Source organism: Chiloscyllium plagiosum, unplaced genomic scaffold (genome assembly GCF_037043375.1).
Source record: "Chiloscyllium plagiosum isolate Xiang-an unplaced genomic scaffold, Cpla_swu_hap1 HiC_scaffold_23, whole genome shotgun sequence".
Taxonomy (NCBI): Eukaryota; Metazoa; Chordata; class Chondrichthyes; order Orectolobiformes; family Hemiscylliidae; genus Chiloscyllium; species Chiloscyllium plagiosum.
In genome coordinates this window covers 13,856,741-13,875,401 of record NW_028270161.1, presented here as the reverse complement: position 1 = coordinate 13,875,401, position 18,661 = coordinate 13,856,741, and the positions used below count along the sequence as shown (strand labels likewise).

At 42.4% G+C, this 18,661-nt stretch overlaps 1 long non-coding RNA gene across 1 annotated transcript in view; it reads right to left on the bottom strand.

Annotated features, from left to right (window-relative positions):
- Positions 1-18,661, bottom strand: part of LOC148145816 (uncharacterized) — a 132,704-nt gene that overhangs the window by 39,619 nt on the left and 74,424 nt on the right. Inside the window, exon 2 of the long non-coding RNA XR_015761062.1 lies at positions 4,803-4,957. This is a non-coding gene — a long non-coding RNA (uncharacterized LOC148145816). The remainder of the gene's footprint in view (positions 1-4,802; positions 4,958-18,661) is intronic.

The window sequence follows — 18,661 nt, the reverse complement described above, 5'->3', positions numbered from 1 at the left end:
AGCCTTTCTGCTGGTTGCATTTACCTTGATACCAATTGCTGCATCTTCTGACCTGATGCTCTGATTCCCATTCCCCTGCCAACCTAAATTAGAGCTTCCCTGGCTTTTTCTTACCATCCTTCTTAAAGAGTGGCACCATGTTAGCCAACCTCCAGTCTTCTGGCACCTCACCCACAGCTATCAATGATACAAATATCTCAGCAAGAAACCCAGCAATCACTTCCCTAGCTTCCCACAGAGTTCTACGGTACACCTGATCAGATCTTGAGGATTTATCTATCTGTATGCATTTTAAGACATCCAGCCCCCTCCTCCTGTGTAATATGGACATTGTTCAAGATGCAGCTATTTATTTCACCAAGTTCTCCATGTTGCATATACTTCTCTTTAGTAGACACTGAACTGAAATACCCATTTAGTATCTCCCCCATCTCCTGCAGTTACACACACAGGCAGCCTTGTTAATCGTTAAAGGGCCGTATTCTCTCCCTAGTTACCCTTCTGTCCTCAGACTCTCCTTAACCCTATTTGCCAAAGCTGTCTCATATCCCCTTTTTGCCCTCCTGATTTCCCTCTTAAGTATACTCCAACTGCTCTTCTGCACTTTCGAGAAATCAGAAGCACAGAACATGGTATTCATGGAAAGATTCACAACAATAATCAACAGTGTTGAACACAAACCAGCAAGTGATGTAAGGAGCAGGAAATTGCAGCAGTCATGGGAAAGTCTCAGAATGCCACACTGTCGTGTTCAAATCTGAACCAAACAGGGAAACACAGAGACCCATGTCTTCATACATCCAAATCCCAGTGAGGCAGATGGGTACGGACAGGCTCAGATTAACAAGCTTTTCCAAAGGAGTGTGCATTGTGCTTTACTGCATCAAGGAGTCTTTCCAACATTGCTAAGGGGTTGACAACCTAATCAAATTTACAGTGCATCTATCCATCTCCACAATACAACTTTGATTCAATCCAACTTGCTTTGATACATGGTTCACCCTTTATTAAAGCTCTTAATTCTATAATATTCACCTCTGACCAGATATACCTCCAGTCTCAAAAGGTCTGGGCACTGTTGCATCCTGCCCTGTGTGTCTGTTATTGCTAGTCTTGCTGCTGAATAAAAGAAGGGACAAATGCAAACTGGAATATCCCAAACAATCCATATTTCCACACATCAGGTGGAACCCATTATGAGAAGACTTCGCCCAACCTTACTGCAATGAAGCAAAATTCTTTAAATGTGCAAAAGGTCTTGTTCCATCTTTCCTCCCTTCAGCGCAGGCCAGAGAACAAAAAGTAAACCAAGCCATGACTTGAACCAATTGCAGATGCACTCCTGTAGGCCTGCATAGTCAGGCTTATTACTATATTAATTATATTAATAAGACCATGCATTTATTTCCATGTATGGTTTTGGCCAGACAGCCCTAAGACCAAACATCAAAAACATACATTTACATCGTAACTTTAAACATAGTGAAACATCCCAAGGCACTTCACAGGGCTGTGAAGAAACAAGATTTGATACAAGGTCACACAAGGGAAATATTGTCAGGTCAAGGAGCATATTAAAAGGAGGACAGACAGCTACAACATCAGAGAAGATGGGAAAATTCCAGGGTTAGCACCTAGGTAACAACCAAAGAAGTCTTTAAAACGGACGATGCTCAAGAGTTCAGAACCGAGGGAGATCAGAGAGGTCAGGGCTATAGGGTTGAAGCAGATCACAGTGATAGAGAGATGAGAAGCCATGGAAAGATTTGAAAGTAGCGATGAGGATTTGAAAATTAAAACAGGTAAGCCATAATTTCAGTCAGTCAGTAAGTTTGGCGTGTGTGTTGTATGTTGTGTGCGTTGATGGAGAGTGGGTAGTGGAGAGTGGGTGGGGAGGAGTGAAGGGAAAATGGAACTAGAATGGATCAACAAACAGGGATTTGAACAGAGAGTTTCTTTACCGCTACATCTGCTGGGGGTAAAGATCTTTGAACATGGATGAGTGACTTGAGAATAAAGAATTACGAAGGGGCGGTGGTAAGTGCGTACAGACGCAAGCGTGCCTCATCAACCATGTAAAAAACGGTTGGATCCAACTCAAACTCTGTCATCTATTTTGTTAACCTTTTCCGCAAAAGGGTTGATTGTGGGATATTGAGGAATGTCACCATGGACTACAAAAAGATTGCTTGGCAGGTTATCTGGGGAGACACTTGGAGGTGAAAGATGTTCGCGAATGAAGAGAGGTAGCACAATTAAGCAGGAAGAATGGAAATCAAACACAGCATGTAAAAAAGGTGGCTGACATGGATAACCTACATAGACAGATGAGAAATTCCACTGGAAAACAATAACAGTGCCTAGATCACCAGAAAATGAACACAATTTCACTTTTCACACCAATACAAGAGACATGTGCAGGTGGTAAGCATTAAGAAAAAGCAATTATCTCTCACACACCATTCACCACGTTGCAATGACAGGCACAAATGCTGCCATTAAGATAGCAACTTCAAGTACTATGCCTCTGGCTGTTTTGTGTTACATTAATTGCCTCCTCTATGTAGCATTTTTGTTCTGCAAAGAGTTTTATACTAAAGAACTATAAAAAGAAATATAATGCAGAAATTAATTGGCACTCTAACCTCACTGCTTTCGATATGCACCAAGAATGAAAACAGTGATGCTAACAGAAAGATTCATCAAGTTTGTCTGGCCTACATATTAACTAGGTTAGTAAATGCCACTGTTTGTGTGGCCTATTTAGACAGCAGATAATACTTCTGATGAAATATTTCATCTCAAAAGCAGTTATTTAAAATTCTATCGGTACAAAATCATGAGGGTAATAGATGAGGGGAATAGCAATGGGTTCTGTCCTAGGGTGGGGGGGAGTTCAAAAGTAGTGGACGTATTTTTAAGGTGAGAGGAGAAAGTTTTAAAAGGGACATGAGGGACAACATTTCACACAGAGTGTGGTTCAAGTGTGGAATGAACTACCGGAGGAAGTGATAGATGTAGGTACAGTTACAACATTTGTAAGATATTTGGTTAAGTACATAACTGAGAAAGGTTTGGAGCCACATGCAGGCAGGTGGAACATGGGTTGGGTGGACCCAAGGGACTGATTCCACGCTGTAGGACTTTATGACAGCAGGTAGTTCTTCTATAATGCAATGGTTGCGTTCTTGAGCAATCCAACATTATAGAAAAATCATGCTTTAGAAACAGTGTTTTAAGTGTTGGTGATGTAATCATGTTATAGCCAACTCACATTTTAAAAGTTTGTGCTTTAGTAACAGGGTCCCCAATTTATCAATCACGTTACTGTGAATTCATGTCAACCAAATCCGCTTTATAGCAGAATGACCTCTACTGAGGTTACAGTCCTGCTATTTGTTTACAAAGACCAAGTGCATTAAATCAGCCATTAGATTTGCCCTTCTGCTCCACACATATATATATATATATATATGAGTTCATCAAAGGCAACAGCAATAAAGAAAGGTCCTTTCCTAGCATTTGCATCCTTATCACACCCTGTGCCAAATCACAGGAGATTTAACATGAGTGCTTAGGTTCATGAATGTGCAAGGAAGAGTGTGTGGGAATATCAGCTTGGCCAATCTGGCTCACTGACCAGCACGTTCTAGGCACCATTTATCAGATACTCCAGGTCCCTGTCCTTGTTGACCCAAAGCAGAATAGATTCCAGGCACGCAGGAAAGGCTGGGACATTTTTCACTGGAGCGTAGGAGGTGGAGGGGGCGACCTTACAGAGGTCTATAAAATCATGAGGGGCAGAGATGAGGTGAACAGAAAAAAGTTTTTTTCCCTAGGATGGGGGAGCTCAAAACTAAGGGGCATATTTTTAACCTGAGGAAGATTTAAAAAGGACATGAGTGGCAACGTTTCTTACGCAGAGTGTGGCTTGTGTGTAGAATGAATCGTCAGAGGAAGTGGTGGATGCACGTACAGTTACAACATTTAAAAAAACGTTTGCATTAGTATATGAATAAGAAGTGGTTGGAGGGATATGACCCAAATGCAGTCAGGCAGGACTAGTTTGTTTTGGGAACATGGTCTGTGTGGACTAGCTGCACCAAAAGGTCTGTTTCCAAGCTGTATGACTCTACAACACAAGATCAGCTGTGATATTAAAGAGTTAACTTGCTCTGCTGACCTGCAAGAAATTGAATGTCCCGGGGATAGGGTGGTGTGTCTTTGTCGAAAAGGTGGAATGTGGGAGGTTTACATTCCCATCCCTTGCCATTCAGGGATGATTTACATGGTTTTCATCCCCTATTTTGAAATCAATAAGAACATTATAGTTGGAATTCTTACAACTCCCTATAGTTAAAAGAATACAATTTATATCAGATCTGGCCATTAAGGGATGATTTGCATTATATTGTTTCTGGAGATGATGTGGTCACTGCATTGTACCTGAGTGGCATGTGTCTGTGAGGGAGTGACTGGGGTTTGTTTTGTGGTCATTACTAACTGTGATGTAAAGATTATGTATAAAGGAAGGACTGTTTTCTTTGTTCAGGGAGAGCTTCTGCCACAACCCCGTAAGCCCTTCAAGGTGTGTGTTAAAGGTTCCTCCAGGGAAAGAGAGAGACCCCTGGACACGACTCGCAAGCATGGTGAAGTGTTCAGAGTTTCTCCAAAGCTTGTATACTGTGCTGTGCTTAATACAATTTGGTTGCTTGTTCGCAGAAGTTGGTGTGTTGCAGTTGCATGAAGTGCGTAGAGGACCTCAGGAGAGAAAGAACTTAACAAGCTAAGAGGTCACTTACTGCACAGGATCGCAAGAGTCTTCTTCCATAAAGATGTGAGTTCTGATACTTCAGGGCACAAGGGTCTGTGTGCACAGTCCACCCAAGTTTCAAAGGACAAGCCTTCCACTCACTTGTATCTCAGAAGCTTCTGGTGTCATGATGGTTACGTAGATCTGTTGGGAGGAAAAACAAGGAAATTAACAACCTCGTTGAATCGGTTAACCAAGGTTGCAAAAAAACAAATCTATTTATATGAACAAAGCTACCACCACCTGTAGAAAGACAAAATCGTTTTATTCTTCTGTGTTTTTCATTGCAGATTAGAATTAGCAAGGATAGTTTTAAAACTAAGGATTACTGCAGGCTTTGAAAGCAAGTAACCCAGTATTCAGTAGAAGCTTGTTCCAGCAGTAGATAAAGTATAGTTTGCAGACGAGTTGGAGCTTAAGAGTTATGTACAAACAGAGCTTTTTGCTGGTAATAAGTAACTGATTTATCTGTGGATTAGTGACTGATCATTGATGAGAAAGGTCTTCTGCCTGCCGAAAACAACAACATGACTGGTTCACAGTTAGCCGAACAGCGTAGGGTTAGGAAGAAGCTAGAGGAGCCTCGAGACCCCCATTGCTGAAGTTCTCCCTGTTCCCTGCAGTAAAAATCCTTTAATCCCAAAGAAAACCAATTTAATCCTTTTTCAGCAGTTCCTGTAAGCTGTGACAGTTCATTAATAAGTCAGAGACCTTTAGAAGGAAACCAACCACCCTGTGCCTGTTCTAAACCAGTGAAAGCATCTGGAAAGAGACGACAGAGAAATAGTTTTCTCATCAACACAAGAATCATTTCAACAGATTGTGTGAACAGGGATTATGGAACTGCTTCCCCAGTTTTCCTCTACCAATAACACCCATTTCTTCCCCAACTCCTGCATTTGTATCAGTATTTTGCATATGCCAAAATTTAAGAGAATTAGAAATTTAACTAGTACAGTTACATAAATTGTTTACCCATAGTTTGAGGCTAATTACTTGTAATAAGGAGTGATTAAGTACAGAAATCTGGTCTGTTCTGTCAACCTGCATCTAAACGACAGGTAAAATGTATGCAGATGGAGGTATTAGGTCAGGTGACCAAAAGCTTTACAAAATATGCAGGTTTTCAGGAATATCTGTTGCAATACGCATTTTCCTAACACTACATTAGAATGAATTAACGCTTGCTCAGCTTACATTTCTGAACTTGGGTTTCTCTGCGGGAGATTTTGGTGCAAAGATGAAAACAAAAAGGAGGCAGTGGGTTTTCAATGGAAGCAGCAGCATGATAAAAGCGGGCTGAGGAAGGAGCAAACCCACTTTTGTGAGCACAGAGCTCCAGGGTGACAGCAAATCAAACATAGAAAGCAGCGGCAGAACCATTTGGTCCTCCACTATTCAGTATAACCATGGCTAGCCATCCAACTCCGTCCCCTGTTCCTGCTTTCTCCCCAAACCCTTGGACCCCTGTAGTCCTTAGGGCTGCACAGAAAGAAAAGGGCACACAGAAGGCAGCGCTGCCTCAAATAAGGTGAAGTTCACGAGTGGAGGCAGCTTTGACGCTATTTAGAAGGGGAGGGGGTTGTAATTTGATCATTCAGAGCATCCGTGGCCTTGATGTTTGGGCTGAAATACTGGCCCTGAATGCTCCTGCCATAATTCAAATAGTGTGTCCAAAAAGGGAGGCTCCAACTAGGTTCTTTGGTTCCCATTGGAAGGTTACCAGGCTTCCATGGCTGGTCTCCAACCTTCCCTTTCTGCCCCAAAGTTGAATGCCAGCTAAAGTGAGGACGGCCCTTCAGTGGGCCCCATATTCTCAGCTGGTTGCTGGGCAGGGTGCCACACTCCCGGCTGCTGGCAAAAATGACAAGGAGGTGGGAGGAGATCAGGTACCCTATGCCAATGCCATGTTGGGCTATTTAATCTTGCCACCTCCAAGCCCACCCACAAAGGGCTTGTAACCAGCCCCACAGCTTTCAGAGGTGTGTTCTCATTTTCTTTCATAAGGGAAACATTGCCGTGCACCCAGGTATTGTGGCTGTAAAGTTGGAGTAACTGACCTGTTTAAAGGAAGAAATACAGGAACCTAGCACCTGCTGGCATCATGAATGTGTCTCAACAAAAAGGAACATTCCGGTTAAGTGACCTAACGAAGCTGAGCTAACCTTTTGCATGATGATTGCACGCTAGAACATGGTACATCCATAAAGCTTCATTACCATGGGAACCGCTATTTTTCTAACCTATTAATAGCTCCTGAAGTATTCCATGCAAATCATTCCCAACCACAGTAACACAGAGTGCCAAAGGTGCTGGAAATCAGAAATAAAAGCAAAGTGCTGAGGTTGAGGGGGGTTGGGGTTCCACATTCATTGGGAGAGAGAACATCATTTCAGGTCAATGACTTTGGATCAAAGTCAATTTTTAATCGAACACACCATCTACTGCAGCCACTAAATTGATGAGGCTTTGGTTGGAATTGAAATAAGTTTACACTCTCCAACCTCCTTTTATCTTCTTGTTTGTCTGCGAATAGTCTGAACATTTCATTTTGACTTCTTAGGTGGGCATACAGACCACAGTTCCCGGACACGGAGGCTGTTCCAATTGCTGTTGTATTCTCGTTGTCCAAGATCTGAAGAAACAGGAGCGGGAGTTGGCCATTCAGGCTATCCCGCCATTCAATGAGATTATGGCTGATGTTCTACTTGGACACAATTCCTGCACTACCCCTATATCCCTTCAAGGTCTTCATATGTAGAAACCAAGCGATCTCAGTCTTGAACATACTCAATGATCGAACCTCTAATCCAATTCTAAACAGGTTAGGGTTGTGGTCACCACAAGGAAATGTTCAATCTTGCTCCTATAACATCTTGGCTTCTCTCCCAATTAGAAACCACACTTTAGCATTGAGCTGCACCGTCTCTTACTTCACTGTGATTTTTCAGAAAAAGTAAATTTGACTTTTCTTTCATTGTAGGCCTTGGATGGCACATTAAGAGAGAGGCATGGGCTCTCTATTTAGGGAACACTTGCACTCACAAATGAAAGCCCCATGATGTGAATCATTGAAAGCACGCAACACATAATCCTAACCGAGCTCAGAAATTCAATCAAGCCACCAAGAATTCTTGACACCACATCAGTGATTCACTGACAAAGACTGACTACAACACTGGGTTCCTTCACCACCTCTTTATGCTGAGCCAAGTGCAGCTTGGAAACCGGACATCTTCACCATAAACACTCATCAATCTGAAAGAAATCCAGCTGCCAAGCGAAAACACAGCCAGCTTACTCTTTAGCCAGCATTGCCTGGAGGCCTATATTTAGAAACTTCTGCAATAATGCTGGTCAAAAACCTGCTGATTATTTTCCAAGTTTTATCATTTGGGAGGTGAAAGTTAAACATCTTGAGGTTGGCTTTTTGACCTTGCTTGTAAAGATGGCATTTCACAGAGGAAACTGACTAGCTCCTTTTTAGCTTACTTGCTGGGTGGAGCTTTCAGAAACAACTGATCCTCTCCTTTGTGCTGCCAATTCTAGAGCCTTCGTCTCACCTTTCCAGAGGACCGTTGAATTCCTGCCCGATTTTTCAATTCCTTCAATCTTCAATTATTTAATCCACGTAGACTCTACAATTGTCATCAGCCAGCCATTCTCTCAACTTACACTGCATCACTTCACATGACAAAGGAGCAGTGCTCTAAACTTGTGGTTTTAGACTATAACCTGGTGTTGTGGAACTTCTAACTTTGTCCACCTCAGTCCAGCACCGGCACTTCCACATCATCGACAGCGCATCTCACTGCTCTCATTTTGAAGTTCCTCATTTTGAGGCTTCGGATTTTCTTCTCCAAATAACAGTGTACAACTTTTTGTTTTCGATAAACCATTATGATGTCACTGGTTCTTCAGTTTTGGTGACTTTTCCTTTTCAAAAAAAACATTAAGGTAAACAAACTGCTGTCGTAACACCTTGTGAATTGGGCATATTTAACTTTATCCTTGTATACTGTACGCCCATTACAAATGTTTACACCAGTAATTACAAAAAGAAGTACTAAACAATAATGTAGGTAAGTTCCTTCCCTCTGAGCATTCTCCATATGAAGGTCGTGCATTGTTACATGTTTATAATGCCAGACTGATGAACTATCACAGATTTAGTCAAAGAGTTTTGAAGATAAATCTACGCAGAAATCTTTAAAATTATTTTCTCTTAGTTAACTAAAAACACACAAGTCTGAATTTGACACTTAAAACAGTACTCGCCCTCTTCAAAATAACATTGAAACAAAAGGAAAGACCACAATCCAAATGAAATTTCAGTGTTCACTGGCCACAAAATTAATCTGTCTCATTCATCTAATGTTCAAACTAAACCAAGTAAATTCAATGATTCCCACATTCAAATGCAAAAATAACCCTTGCTCTGACCAGTGTACTCTTCTTCGGGACAGTGCTAGTGCAAACAGAAAGGGCTGAATGACCTCTTTGTGTGTCACAACACTGTGATCCTGCAAAGCACAGGAGCAGTCAATCTCATTTATCAACACATTTCTATGTTAAGAACAGACCTGTGGGTGCATCTTAACTGGAAACATCGACACACTAACCGACCTTTGTTTCAGAAATAGCTAATCAAGTGAAAAGTAAAAGCAGCCCAGTGCAGGTTAGTTCAGAACTGATTTCCAACAATTACCTGACAAATATTCTTTTTGTTATAAATGATCCACGAGGAAAAAAAAACATACAAGCAAATGTTTACGGTTGCTCAACTGTGAAGATGCTACTTTCTGACCCAATCCCCTCCCTCCTGCCAAGGATTCTCGAGACTCTGCACTGTAAAACATTCGAGAAAATTTAGTTATCGATACCCCCCTTCACACTAACATGACTAAACAGCGATATGGACGAACTCAAGGAACTCCTTCTCCAAAATGCATAAAGCACAATATGTAAGAAGAAAATAGTAGCAGTTTGCCAGGAAAGCTACTGAAACGTCACAGCATTAATACTCAAAAAGAGCAATGCTGCCCCCTCCCACAAAGCCATGAGTGGACACATTGAAAAAGGTTACTTCCAGGTCTTCAATGCTTTCTCCAGGGCAGGAAGATGAATGATTGTGGACAGCAAATAAATTAATGCTCCAAAAATATTACATTCAAATGAAATGGGCAAAAAGTTTTGATTAAGGATTGCATACAGAAAAGCAACAGTAGAATTCTCCAGGAATATGAAATGGTAAACAGGTCTTGAGTGTTATTCACTTCTAGCTGCAAAACCAGTCAGTACCAACTGACTCTCGTTTTCCCCCAGTTGCTCAAGTTTTACGTATTGTTGGCTGTTCTGCACTCAGGTCTTTGGTGGGTCTTGAACCACTAGTCAAACTCAAACTTCAATCTCAACAGCCACCATGGGCTCACACGTTTCCTTTCCACCCCAGAGGGGTGTGTGAATTGGCTGGTACTGGTCTCTCGAGATCCTGCAAGGTCATTTGGACAGGCCACTCCAGCTTTCTCCCCACCAGGATCCTCAGGAAACGATCCGCTTATGAGCTGGGAGGCGGATAGATGGTCAAAGCAGTGTGCACTTGGCCAGATTGCTGATCAAACTATCCTTTATTTCAAATCATATTTAACAGGATTCTGTAATTATTAATCGCTAAACACATGAGGAATTTAGAATGTTTCTTTCCCGATAATTTCTATGCAGTTACTGTAAGTCTACTTACTGTTCAATAAAATGTCCTATGTCTCAATTTATGGATTCTGAGAAGGACCACGATTACAGCTCCCACTTTGCCTTTGTTGTGCAACTTCTAGTTGTCAGTAAGCTTTGATTTATTGGGTGCTAATCTACTCCAGTGGATAGATGACATACTTTTGGATTTGATGCGAGTTAATGTGTGTTTGAAATTCCAAAGCCAGTGAGGAAGGAACCAGACCCACACAGGCTAAAGCCACAGCAGCTTTACTGTGCCAGGGCTAATCTCAGTTAGTCACTGCATTCCAGGACCTCTTCCAGCTCATTTATATAGGCTACCCCCAGAGACTGCATAGTAGGGACTTTCCGAAATGAAGCTATAAGTGAACACAGGCAAGCATTACAAATACAGTGATCCATAAATCTAATTCCTCTTTCTTCCCCAAAACATTAATGAGGAAAGTTTTAAATGGTTTGTCTGTACACCAAAAGTGTTGCAATTCACTAGATTATTTCCCAACTTTTAAGCAAACTGGCCAGTAACCAAGAGAGATGGTCAAGAGTTCTCCACAGTATCTCCACACCAGCAAGCAGCAACCATCAGGATGAAAGGTTGGATGTATTAATCCTCTCCCTCACTCCAATGAGGTTGCCTGATCTGCTGGCTGTTTTCAATATTTATTTTACTTTGAATCCAGGCCTCCTGGCTCAGAGGGAGAGGCACTACCAATGCACCAACAAGAGCCCAACAGCACTTTATAAGCTCGTGTTGATGATGGAAGACCACTACAAGCACATAACTGTCGAGGTCTCATGGATCTGCCACAGCCCTAGATAAATTGCTCAATTTCTTCGCAGTTACATGCAACAGTGACAATTTTTAGATTCGGAGATCAAAAATTTAGTTTAGAAATTTGATTTTCACGTCTTTTCCTTGACCCTACTTCACCATGTGTGGCAGTAATGAGTAATGACAAAACTCCTCCCGTTTCCTAACCTTCAGTTAATGGGCACAACCCAGGAGTTCAAAATCTTTTGCGTCACGTATCATTTCACTCTGAGAAGTCGTCACCCTAAAAAGATAACTCTTCCACCTTTAGAAAGCAGTGCGCCATGGATACATTAAGTTAGTCAGTTATTGTTTTGTCTTGATTTGTCAAGCAGCGAGAAACCTCCGAACAAAAGACAAGGAAAGGGAAGGGATGGTCAAGTTGGAACAGAAACCTTAAGCAGGTGAAGAAATAGCAGAGGGAGCAGATTTAGGACTGAGTTGAGGAGGAACTTCTTCACCCAAAAGGTTGAGAATCTGTGGAATTACCTGCCCAGTGAAGCAGTTAAGGCTATCTTGCTGAATGTTTTTAAAGGGAAAGATAGACAGACTTTTGAACACTAAAGGAATTAAGGGTTATAGTAAGAGGGTGGGTAAGTTGAGCTGAGCCCATGAAAAGATCAGCCATGATCTTATTAAATGGTGGTGCAGGCTTGATGGACTGAATGGCCTACTCCTGCTTATAGAGTCATAGAGATGTACAGCATGGAAACAGACCCTTTGGTCCAACCTGTCCATGCCGACCAGATATCCCAACCCAATCTAGTCCCACCTGCCAGCACCGGTCCATACCCTTCCTACCCATCCAAATGCCTTTTAAATGTTGCAGTTGTACCAGCCTCCACCACTTCCTCTGGCAGCTCAATCCATACACGCACCACCCTCTGAGTGACAAAGTTGTTCCTTAGGTTCCTATTAAATATTTCCCCTCTTACCCGAAACCTATGCCCTCTAGTTCTGGACTCCCCGACCCCTATCCATGCCCCTCATAATTTTGTAAACCTCTATAAGGTCACCCCTCAGCCTCTGACATTCCAGGGAAAACAGCCCCAGCCTGTTCAGCCTCTCCCTGTAGCTCAAATCCTCCAACCCTGGCAACAGCCTTGTAAATCTTTTTTGAACCCTTTCAAGTTTCACAACATCTTTCCGATAGGAAGGAGACCAAATTTGCACGCATGTCCTCATCTCACAAACAATCCTCACTCAGTATTAAAAAAAAAGCTGCACCTGAACCAGTGAGGCTGGAAAGCAACCAAACAAGGTAATGATTGGGTTTAACCCCACATCTCTACCAGACAAGCAAAGACAAGGAATTTTGTTCTCAGACACTGGGAGTGCTCAGGTTATTTGATTTCCCTATCTTGTGGCATTCAACACCTCCTCAGCGCTAGCTCAGATAACACAAGTTGAGCCAAAACTCAGAATACTGGAGATCCAAAAGAAAAATACAACAGCCAGCAACACACAGCAAGTGAGGTTGCATCGATGGAGAGAGAAAGGGAGTTAAATCCTTTAAATCTGTGCCCTCAGACGGACCGGCAAAACCTTTTTTTTTCTTTTATTTATTGATGTAGCTAGACCAGCATTTATTGCCTATCCTTAATTGCCAGGAGGCAGTTAAGAGTTAACCCCATTGCTGATGGTCTGGAGTCACATGTAGGCCAGACCAGGGAAGGATGCTGGTGAACCAAATGGGTTTTCCTCCCCCCACAATAATATGTAACAGTTTTGAAGTCATCATTAGACTCCTAATTCCAAATTTTTACTGAATTCAAATTCTACACTATGATGGGAATTTTTGTCATCAGAATGTGGCATCCAAATGAATAGTTGAGTGCTGATGCCCCCAGGGCATTGCCTCTCCTTAGAAATCTTCAAAAGGCAATGGAGGCACAGTTGGGGAGGGGAGCTGGCTGGCCTTGTCGACATAGTGGGGTGGGTGGGGGAGGGGGATTGTGGGAGAAAAGAGACATGGCAAGGATATCACTGCCCCCAACCCTAGCCCTTCCCAGTCACTGTGTGGCCCATCCTGGAGCCAGGAGAACGATACTGACTGGCACTGAATGGCTGGGCAAGGAGGTGGCTGCAGTGATTGTAATGAGGTCAGCCAGGTGGACCTCAAAATACAAGCTCTCTGATTGGACCGGATTAACAGTTCCCATGAGCCGTAGCTGACAGATATAGAAAGGAATGAGTGCCAGGGAGTCTGTTCACTCAGAGAGCTTACTCTGAGGGAGCTGGATCAGCATCAAGGCCTTTCCACATGTAAATAAAAGGGGTGTCCTTACGACCTCTGTGGAGTTATGTCAGTGGGTACAGCAGCAAACTCATGGAGGGACAGCTTGACAGCTGGAGGGGTTGAGCTGTGAGGTATTGACATTTGAAAGGTAAAGCTGCACCCCCTCCCGCACCCTTCCTGAACCCTGGATCACACTGGTGTGCCATCTTGGAGACTGACTCTTCCCACCTCTGCCACCTACTGGTGGCTTCTGCAACATTCACGACCTTTGAGCAGCAGAATTTTGGAGCGACGGTTGGAAGGGAAACAAAAAAAATCTTGGAGTGTGGACTGGTTAAATGAAAAGCCGTAGGGTGAAAGGCCAAAGTGAGTGGTAATGAAACATGTAACAAAAAAAAAGGTGTCTGGAGGAGGAGGGATTAGCAAGATGGCTGCTGTTCAAATGCAAGGTAAAAAGATATAAAGAAACAAATAAGAACATAAAATCAAATCAGCAAAGATGCAAGAGACAAAATGGGGGCAGAGTAGGTGATCTAAAATGGTGGAACTCCATGCTGAGTTCTAACTCTGACTCTAAGCACGCAGTCAAAAGGTGAAGGTTCTCAGATCAAAGTATGCACCACTGAAATTGCAGCAGGTCAAGGGCACAGCTGTCAGAAAGACAGATAATTAATCTGATTGGCAACTGGAAGCTCTAGACCTCACGTCTTGATTGATTTGTGGGACTTGGGCATCGCTGGTTGGCCAGCATTGATAGCCCTTGGGAAGGTGATGGTGAGCTGCCTTCTTCAATCGCTGCCGTCCACCTGCTGTGGGTTGACCCACAATGCCAGTAGGGAGAGAATTCCAAGATTTTGATCCAATAACTGTGAAGAAACAGTGGTATATTTGCAAGTCAAGGATGGTGAGTGGCTTGGAGGGAAATTTGTAGGTGGTGGTATTCCCAAGTACCTGCTGCCTTTGTTCTTTGAGATGGAAGTGGTCATGGGTTTGGAAGGTGCAGTCGAAGGAGCTTAGGTGAATTTCTGCAGTGCATCTTATCGATAGTACACACTGCTGCTACTCAGCGCCGGGGTGGAGGAATTGAATGTTTGTAGATGTGGTGCCAGTCAAGTGGGTTGCTTTGTCCTGGATGGTGTGAAGCTTCTAGAGTGTTGTTGGAGCTGCATCCATCCAGGCAATTGGGGAGTATTCCATCACACTCCGGACTTGTATCATGCAGATAGTGGACAGGGTTTGGGGTGTCAGGAGATGAGTTACTCGCTGCAGTATACCTAGTTTCTGACCTACTCTTGGAGCCAAGGTATTTATACAATGAGTTCAGTTGAGTTTCTGGTCAATGGTAACCCCAAGGATTTGACAGTGGGGGACTCAGTGTTGAATGTCAAGGGGCAGTGGTTAGTGTCTCTTATTGGTGATGGTCATTGTCTAGCATTTGTGAGCACATATGTTATTTGCCATGCCTAGATAATGACCAGATTTTGTTGCATTTGAGCACTGACAATACACAGTTGGCATTCACTTAACCAATGACTGGTTTTCAAAGCTTTGGTCTCTCAGTCAAGTATTACATTATGTGTTAAATGCAAGAATTTGAATTGACCATCCTGAACACCTGTAAGAAATGAAACTAATACACACTTACTCTAATGCAATGTGAATTCCCCTCACTGAATGTGGCCTCTTGCAACATTACAAAATGGTAGAAGGACCAGCAACTTCAGACAGGTTCAAATGTTCAATAACACTGTTTCTAACCAGCTGAAGTGACCAACACACAACTGCAGCAACTGAAGACAGGGAGAGGAAGTGCCAGGTTGCAGTGCCAATTCAAGTAACTCATCTCACTCAATGGAGATTTCCTGAGTACGTCGTATCCTTCAACTAAATTGGACAGATTTTGAAATCAGTAGACTATGAGCAGCAGAACCACTGCGAGCATATCCAGGGTCACAGCCAGTTACAATTCACAAAACTCCACTATTTCTTCTTCAACATTTACACAATCTAATCAAATTACCATTTTCTTCACACGACTCAGTGATTTGTTAAATCTTAAAGCAACACTAAGTATTGGTTTTCAAGTGAATAAAGTCTTCAAAAACTCTTCAAACAGCATGTTCAATATAATGTGCAGTGTGAACGTCTATTGAAATTGGTGTTTGATAGGTCTACGGTCAATTGTGCAATCTTGACATTCCTATCAAATGAATATCACTGTGCAATTAATAACAAGAATACCCTGTACATACATCCACAGAGTGAGCAACTTGAGGCCCCTCAGCCATGAAATTACCAGATGCAAATTTTACACAAAGCAGACTTCGCAAATCTCTATCGAGAAGGGGATGCTTTGAGAGAAGAAGGGGAAACTACAAAACATTTCTGACCGCAATCCATCAAGCAGCCCTGTGCAAAACCAAATGGAATTAATATTGGGGTTGAGAGATACTTGGACAGCCAACCCCTCTGACCAATAACTACTTGCTAGGAGATGACTGTGGGTCAGAAAACAAAGCCACAATGGGTTGAACAGGAATAGCCAGAATGGCTTAGAGATGAGTGGGAGACTGATGGAGTATGGTGGTGTATGAAAACCCATCAGGAACAGAACAAATATTACTTTACGCAAACAAGTCTTTTCATGTGATCACTACACATTTTAAAGCGCTTGCACAACCAGTAGAATACTTTTGTGATGTAATCACTGTCATGTAGACAACATAGCAGTCAACTTGCGCACAGCAAGCTTCTACAAACAATGCCATGGCGGATAAATAGATATCTTCTCTGAAATTAGTGTCACCATGATCTTTTGCATCTGTCCGAGAGGGACACGACTGGCTTTGGTTCAATGTCTCAACTGAAGGGTGACATTTTACACAGTGCAGCTCTGCACAGGTCTGGTAACCTAGATCTTTATGCTCAAACGCAAGAGTCAAAAACGTGATCCACAGAGGAGATAGGATTACAACCAAGCAACAGCAGACACAGCTGCAAGGTAACAGCAGAGATCTACAAGGCAGTTCCTCTGGGATGTTAGAATGTTGAAGGGCTATAGTTTGCAAAAAAAAAAATGCACATTTGGGGCTTTTTTCCTCCTCTGTAATTAACCATCTCATCCACAGCTCAAAGTGACCGATGTTTTTCCACGAATGTAGGAAGTGATAAAAGTAATGTTAGGTCGTGACATCTAGATTGTCAGGTTTGTCATGGAAATAGCAGCAAAAGGTCAGAAAACAGTTTTGAAAAGTGTGGTGCTGGAAAAGCACAGCAGGAGAGTCGACATTTTGAGCAGAAGCTCTTCCTGATGAAGACTCTCCTGCTCCTCGGATGCAGTCTGACTGGCTGTGCTTTACCAGCATCACATGTCTCCACTCTGATCGCCAGCAGCAGCAGTCCTCACTTCTTCCTCGTCAGAAAGCAGTTGCAAGGCATATTTAGTGACACGACATAGTCATAGTTCATGTAACATAGAGCACAGAGATTATGTGCTTGTTGAGATAGATGTCTTGAAATTTATCAGCATTGCTGTAACATCACAGACTTACACAGCATCTGGGTTCTGTGCTTCATGATGTTTGTAATGTACAGTAACATGCATGTAACTGATCCCATTACAATAACTTCAGGTTATAGTCCAACAGGTTTACTTGGAATCACCTGAAGGAGCAGCGCTCCGAAAACGAGTGCTTCCAAATAAACCTGTTGGACTATAACCTGGTGTTATGGATTTTTAACTTTGTACTCCCCAGTCCAACACCAGCACCTCCAAATCATACAATGACTTCATTGCACAAAGAATGACTGAAGTCTACATGCGTAACTATACCAAAATATCACGGCATCAGGTAAAATGCCTAAAAAGGCATCATATCTGTCTACTCTGGAACCAATGCAATTACTCAACACCCCTCTTTTACATTTAAAGAGCTGGTAACCCTTTCCAATAATATGCATAAGGATGCATCCGGACACATTCCTCTCGATGTTTTGGTGGATATACAAATTAACCAAATGTAATCCTTATGCAGCTGTCTGGTTTTGTGGATGGTTATGTATTATTTGTCACTGATGTGTGGTTGCTATCCAGTATCAGAGTCACAGACATCAGCCTGTATGACGAATGCATGATGGATTGCTATGCAGTTCCACATATTTATTTGCAGAACTTGGCCTTTGCTCATTCGAATATCATGTGAGTTAGACTGAACATAAAAACAACCTATCGTGTTCATAAGGAAAATCCTAAAATTCATATGCCTAGTCTTTGATCACATTGAGATAACTGACTCAGAGGAACCTCGATTATCTGGCATGCGATTATCCAAATATCGTATTATTCAACAAGATCACAAGGTTCCGATGCTGTGCTAAACTATGTTATCCAGCATTCAATTATCCAACATTTGATTAACTGAGTAAAATACTCCCTGCCCATGTCCTTCAGATAATTGAGGTACTTCTGTACATGCTCATTGCTAACACTTGTTCCATTTCTACCCTTCTTTTCAAAAACGTGTCATGCCAAAGTGGCTGGGCGTTGAGCGTGAGAGAGAACGAAGAGCTGCGGATATGTCTCTCCAGTGGGAAAGCTACTGCTGAAGGTAAGCCATTGTCTTGAGTAACTTTGAGCACAGCTATCCAAAAATATGAGCTTGCTGCTTTACATTAGACAATCATGCAATTTACTGTATGAACAGTACCTTCTGAGAGATGATTTGACTGAGGGCAGTGATTAGGAGATAATGTTAAAATACCTCATGACCTGCACTTGTCTTTGCAAAGTGTATGCAGATAATTACTAGATAGTTTGTTTAGGAACACTGAACACGCAGAAAATGTGTCAACCACCATTGAAACTAGTGACATTTTTGATTTGTCTCGTAAAAAGGAACCCAACTAAAGAGTCATTTACCAGAACATAATCACATCCTTGGACATGGAAAACCAACTGTGATTCTGTATCATGGCTCAGAAGAACGATGACAGACCAATATACAGACTCATTTGCTCATCTCTTGGCTTTCTTGTTATACTCTAGTACGTCTCAACTTAGAGCTTGAGG